The sequence below is a fragment of the Lactuca serriola genome, chromosome 3, assembly GCF_051521515.1.
Source record: "Lactuca serriola cultivar US96UC23 chromosome 3, Lser_US96UC23_V15, whole genome shotgun sequence".
Classification (NCBI taxonomy): Eukaryota; Viridiplantae; Streptophyta; class Magnoliopsida; order Asterales; family Asteraceae; genus Lactuca; species Lactuca serriola.
The window spans coordinates 112499533-112506154 of NC_136410.1; positions in this window are offsets into that span (position 1 = coordinate 112499533).

Consider the following 6622-nt stretch of genomic DNA (forward strand, 5'->3'; position numbering starts at 1 on the left):
CTTCATCTTGTCCCATTGCGAAAACTCGTCCTCTTCCGCCAGTATTCTTGTTGTTTGTCTTCGGGTAGTCCTTGCGGTAGTTCCTTGTGCCACCGCACTCAAAGCAGGCACGGCTTATTCTGGTATTAGCAGTGAGGGCGGATTGTTGGGTTGGCTCCTTGCAATAGTGGGCTGTATGACCCTTCTTATTGCACCTGGTGCATTGAAGGTCACAGCAGAGACCGTAGTGGTGGAAGTTGCACTGGTTACATTTCGGTAGTTTTCCATTGTATGAACTTGTGGGGGCAGAGTTGGTAGGTACAGTAATAGCGTGGGTTGCTATCACTTGTTGTTCCTTGGGGTTCTCCTGGAGGGTTTGTCCCCTCCTCTTGTTCCAAGGCTTACTCTGGCCCTGAGCCTCCCTAGGTGGATTTGCGGCTGCTGTGATGGTACTCTGTTTCACTCCGTGGTCGATGAGTCATTGCGCCAGGCGTTTAGCGTTGTTGTAGGTGATAGGGTTGGAAGCTAGGACGTGCCCTTGAATCTGGGGTGACAACCCCCAAATGTACCTTTCGACCTTCTTTGATTCTGGGTTGACCATGGTAGGGCACAAAGCAGCGAGATCGTTGAACCTAGCTGTGTAGGCGACTAGATCAGACCCAGCCATTTTCAAATTCCAGAGCTCCTGCTCGAGCTTTTGCACTTCGCCCCTTGGGCAGTATTCTTCCAGTAGTAGAACCTTCAGTTCTTCCCAACTCATGGCGTTAGCGACAGTGAGCGTCACTGAATTCACATGGCTTTTCCACCAAGTGAGGGCTCAATCTATGAAGGTGCAAGCAGCGAACTTAACCTTGCTTGTTTCTTGGCACGAGCAGATCTCGAAGACCGTTTCGGTCTTTTCAAACCATTGCATTAGTGCAATGACTCCTCCACTGCCATTAAAGGTCTTTGGTTTTGAGTTGGAGAACTCCTTGTAAGTACACTCCCTTACATGGCCCTGGCCGGTGCCACGATTTGGATGATTTGTGCTGCTTCCTGTACCTCCATTTGCATTGGAGTTTATTTGAGAGAGGGCTGCTGCTACTGCTGCTGTGATAGCAACCTGGACCATTGCCGGATCATAAGTTAGTTGTGGAGGTGGTGGTGGGGTTGCGTTGGTACGTGCTGATCTACGAGGAGGCATTGCGCTGCCAAAAGAAACATGAGATATTATACGTTTTGGTAGTTGCGAGTTGAATGATATTGAGTTAACTATCTTAAATAGATTAAGAATTTGGTTTGGCCAACACAGGGTGTTGAGCTTAATTCATTAACAATGTTTGAATGGATGTACTTGTGAATTGCACGGACTACACATAATTAAAACGAGAAAGAGATATGCCCTATATATATTAAACATATAGTTGTGTTACATCAGGGTTTAGACAAAAATTTTTGACCTTTCTAAAGGTCTCCGATTACAGAAAGTTTTAAGGAAAAAATAATATTCTTATCCGAAGTCCTAATTTATAACAAAATTTGAAATCCTGGCAAGCACTATTTGCGACGTAGGTTGCGCTTGGAGCTTGACTCCGTATCTGATTACTTCGATTCCATTAGACGCCGATCAAAAGCGGCTTGTTGCTCCCTTAACTCGGCTAGGGCTGCAATCATCCGTGCCTGAAATGCCTCAGACTGGAGTTGAGCATTGTCTTGTATCTTATCCAGCCTACGGATGTCAGAAGTGTGAACCTGCACTTCCACGTTGACATCCCAAAGTCGGCTTGCTTGAACCCCGGACTGATAGGACTGATTGGCTAACTTACCCACTATTACCGGGAGTGCTCGATCAGCCAAACCTCCACCGCGGACATCATAGAAGTCCCGACACATGCCGTAGGGAGGGCGTATGCCTTGTTGTTGGCTCCAATGATGGAGGTGACTTCCCCAGATGGGAGTGGGTCCTTGGAAGTTCCTCACATGGATAGGAGGTTGAATGGGTGGCGGATCGATCACTTCCGGCTCTGAGTCAGTACCGGAGTCATCACCTAATTCTATGGGTTCCTCGTCCTCTTCGGGATCATCTTCGATCCATCCTCCGTTGCCTTGGTTGGGAAAGTAGGGGTCATTGGGGTGGTGAAATCCAGCCATTTGACTGTACGAGAAATAGGATTATAAGAATTGAATAAAGTCGAAACATGCAAAACATGTAAGTTAAACTAGTTTAGATAGCAAATACTCCTATAGTATTTAAATTCTGGTGTTCGATTCTAGTAACGATTTGGTAAGTTTTAAAATTTGTTGTCCACTGCAGACACTCCTCGGCACACGTTAGTCGGCTCTCGGACAAATATAGTTGATCAGGCTATATCCTTCCCAGTTTCGATTATGTGTCCCAAGGCGTACCTGTACTGTACAACTTATTTATAATACTTCTAAAATGGTACGATGTGAAACTGTTATTAGTACGAAATGAATGCATGCTTACTTTTCAAAAACTAAATAAATTTAATTTTAAAAGTATGACTCTTCTCAGAGTGTTTTTGCCCAGATGAGTTTATAGTTGTATACCAAAAATGGTTTTGATATACTTAATTCACTATAAACGGTGCTCTGATACCAATCTGTCACACCCCCAAACCAGAACGGCAGAAACGTTTAGGGGCGGAGGACGTCATGTTCAGTATCATAACAGTTTATAGAAAGGAAAGTACACACCACCATATATAAAGGTTTTTTTTTTAAAATGTTTACATCATTGTATTCATTACATGTCCAAAAGATAAATGCATAAACATCTTTCAAATGAAGTAAATAATGCCAGCGCGTTATTCACCAAAAGTTGATTTCCAAACCTGCTTAACGATTCCCTGAGAATACAAGTTATTTCAAAGAAAAAGTGTCAACAATTAAGTTGGTGAGTTCATAAGTGATATAGAAACATTGAATGCCATTCGAAAATGAGTGTATATTTTCCAAGAAAATCCCATATTTCCTTATAGTTGTTTGTTTAATGTCTAAGACTAACATTTTGAAGCAATCCACATGCTTTAGAAGAGTTTTAAACATAGATTTAAATAATAAACCTATTAGAAGATTTCAGTTTGTTAGATAATGAATAATTGTAGTAACTACTCATTCATTATTCAAAAGTACTATAATAGTTGTATATCCGATGAGTTTTATAACCATACTGAACATAATATGCCTGTAGCGACGTTCTTCAGGCGTCGTAGCGTTATGACAAACTGTCACCCCAAAAGACGGACTGTAGCTAACAGTCAGGGCGCGGGATCATGACTTCCCGTATAGATCTATACACATTTGACACGTTCTCCGAACGGGAGACTCTGGTTATAGACAGGACTTGTAGCGATACCTTTTATCTAAAAGGTAGTGTTTGAAGATATACACGTCTCATGGATTCTCAACTATGTCTGTATTAAAGTGATAGTTTTGTATGCAAAGTTTATCCTTTTTCACAATGTTTGGCCAACATAAATTATAAGTTTTTAGAATATATGAAACGGTTTTAACAACAAAAGATGCTTTGGTGTTACTAAAACTTTGTATAAAACTATTGAATGTAAAGTATAACAAGAGTTCCGCATAATAGAACTAAATCACAAGTGATTCATTTGATAGAAATGAGTAAATGAGATTTTACACGATAATAACGGTATGTTTACTTGTATTCCTCCCCGAAAAGAGTATAAAAGCATTTAAAATGTATTTAAAGAGTGTTCGAAGGGGGATATGAACTCACTTGATAGTTTGAAGATAGCGAGATGGAAAACCGGGCAGAGTTTCGCCTCGGGAAACGGACTTTTCTCGGGATTCTTGGGAATCTCGGGAGTAAAATCGACCCTCGGGACTTGAGCAAAAATGACCAGGGCTTCGGGTTTGAACGGGCACGGAAATCGAGGCAAGATCGTGAGAGAAAGGAGAGAATTGAGCATTTTTTTCGGAAAGCCTCGCATTCTATTTATAGGAGGGTCTGAGAAGCCTCGTACGCGGGGCGTACGCTCGTACGCAGCGCGTACGCGTACGTCATGCATTACCGAAGCCTCGACTGCCTCGGCTTCGGATGGGACGGCGGGTCGGATGGGACGGCGGGTCGGTCGGACGGGCGGGTCGGACGGGTCGATAGCCTCGCATAGGGCGACGTGGACGATCCGAGGCCAATGCCCTCGGGTACGCAGGGCGTACAGGGGTACGCGACACGTACCTCGGATGAGGACGCTGACTCCTCTTCGGATAATACTTGATTTTTGAATTAAATAAATATATAATTTATTTAATAAACTTCAAAAATTCATATCTTCTTCATACGAACTCCGTTTTCGATGTTCTTTATATCCACACGTAGGTGAGACTGCGCTCTACAACTTTCATTTAGACTCCGTTGGCAAATTCCGAAATCATTTTTATTATTTATTTTATAACTCATCGTGTTTAAGGAATTTCTTCAAAAATTCATAACTTCTTTATCTGACGTCGGTTTTTGCCAGACTTTTTACCGCTGAAATACCATTGTCGAGACCTTCGATTCTCGTTTGGGTCATTCCGGCCAAAAGTCGTTCGATCTCCGATTCGAGTTTTTAGCTGTCTGTGGCTAAGCCGAACTTGGAAAATCTAAATTTCAATATACGAAGCCGGATTTGAGCATTCTCTATAAGTATGATCTCTATAAGTAACCTTGTGACTTTCCCTGATCCAAGTGTGAGTCCTGTGCTTCCGGTAGTATAGGCCTCTACTACCATTCACACCTACTCATACTCGTCCCAAGTATCGTGTTGCAGTTTTCCAAGTCATCATACAAGAAAATCACATAACAATTTAACACACCAGCTAACAAAACGAAGATTTTATTATTTCTTGAAACTATTACATAGGTGTTCAAGTTCACCCTGGACTATGCCTCTAATGGGCTACATCAAACGATACTATGGCTATTGCATAACTTGATCTTCGGGTATAAAGTCCTCATCCTTGATTCCTCGCATGGTTCTCTGCTTCGTCGAGGATCATGTGAAATGCTCTTGGCCTTGGTGGCGTTTCTGGTCTTGCTGCTTTATTTTTCCTTGGGCAGTCTCTGGACATGTGCCCCTTGCCTCCACATCTGTAGCATACTTTATCATTATGTGTGCAGTCCTTGGAATAGTGACCAGTCCTCCCACACTTGTAACAAGTCACTTCTTCGTTGCACTTCCCACAATGCTTCTTTTTGCATTTATCACACCATCTCGCTTCACCTCCATCTCCTCTTCCAAGCTTTGAGAATTTGTTTTTCTTGTTGGACCTTGAAGATCCTTCAAACTTCCTCTTCTCTTCTGCCTTATCTTTTTCTAGACCTTTTTCTCTTATCTGGGGCTCTACGTTCTTAGCTGCCCTAACAGCTGTTTTCAAGGTAGTTGCCATTCTGACCATTGGGCCAAAGTCAGTGGGCAGTCCGTTAGCAAATCTATCAATCTTGGAGAGTTTAGTAGGCACCAAGTAGGGAAATAGCTTCATCCTCTCGGTGAATGCGGTGGCATACTCATCAACACTCATCTTCCCTTTCTTCAGGTTCTGAAACTCGTTGTTTAGGTCTACCAGATCTATCTCCGAGCAGTACTGCATTTCAACTGTTCCAAGAACTCTTCCCATGACATCCTTAAGGATTCTCCTTGTGGCATCGTATCCGCCAATAGCTTCCACCAGCTCAAGACTCCAGTTTTAAGTTGTCTTACAGCGAAGACGGTCTTCTGTTTCTCGCTACAGTCGCAGCTCTCAAACACCATTTACATCTCGTAAATCCAATCGATAATCTCCATAGGCTTTGGGCTTCCTGAGAGACTTGGTGGTTTCGCACCCAAGAAATTCTTATACATTCGCCCGTCCTTGTCGTTTCTCCTCTCCGGGCCATCCCTATGTTCACCTTGAGTCCCCACTTGACTCACTTGGCGGCTGTAGTTCCCTTCCTCCTATTGCTCGGGAATCAGCTCAGGTTGCTCAGTGGGCATAGTAGGTTCGTCCCTATTCGACATCCGCCTCATTTCTTCCCTTTGTTCAGCTAGCATAGCCCGAATCATGGCTTGAACTCCAGCCATGGTAACTGGCTCAGGTGCAACTTCTTCTACAATAGGTATTTGCTAAACCACTGAGGGTTGGTTCCTATTCTCATTTGCATTCACGTTTCCGCTACGGGTCCTTGCCATCTTGATCTATACACTGGATAAGGTGAATCAAGACCTTTACTTAGGATTGACGTTTAAATCATCCTTATCACTTCGAAACGTTTACATGCTAGTTCTAATATCGTAGTCGTACGTTTAGAATCCTAAACACATAAGGTTTCCAGATCCGGCCGACAACAGATCTTAGATCCGAACAATTAACAGCATATCAGGCATAAAGCATTTAGCACATAAAAGCATTTTAGGCACAATTCCTAAAATAAGCTAGTGCTCTCACCTCACAATCATCGCTTAGCATTCTAAGTTTAAGTCTAGAAATAAATCCATATTCCTAGTTCGCTTAAACTAATGCTTTGATACCAACTGTGACATCCCCATTTTTCACAGCCAGAAAAGACCGATTTTGTTTATGCTTTATAAAAATCAGAGTACTTCTTTTAATAACAATGTTGCAGAATTTGTTCCCAGAAAAACATGATAAATAT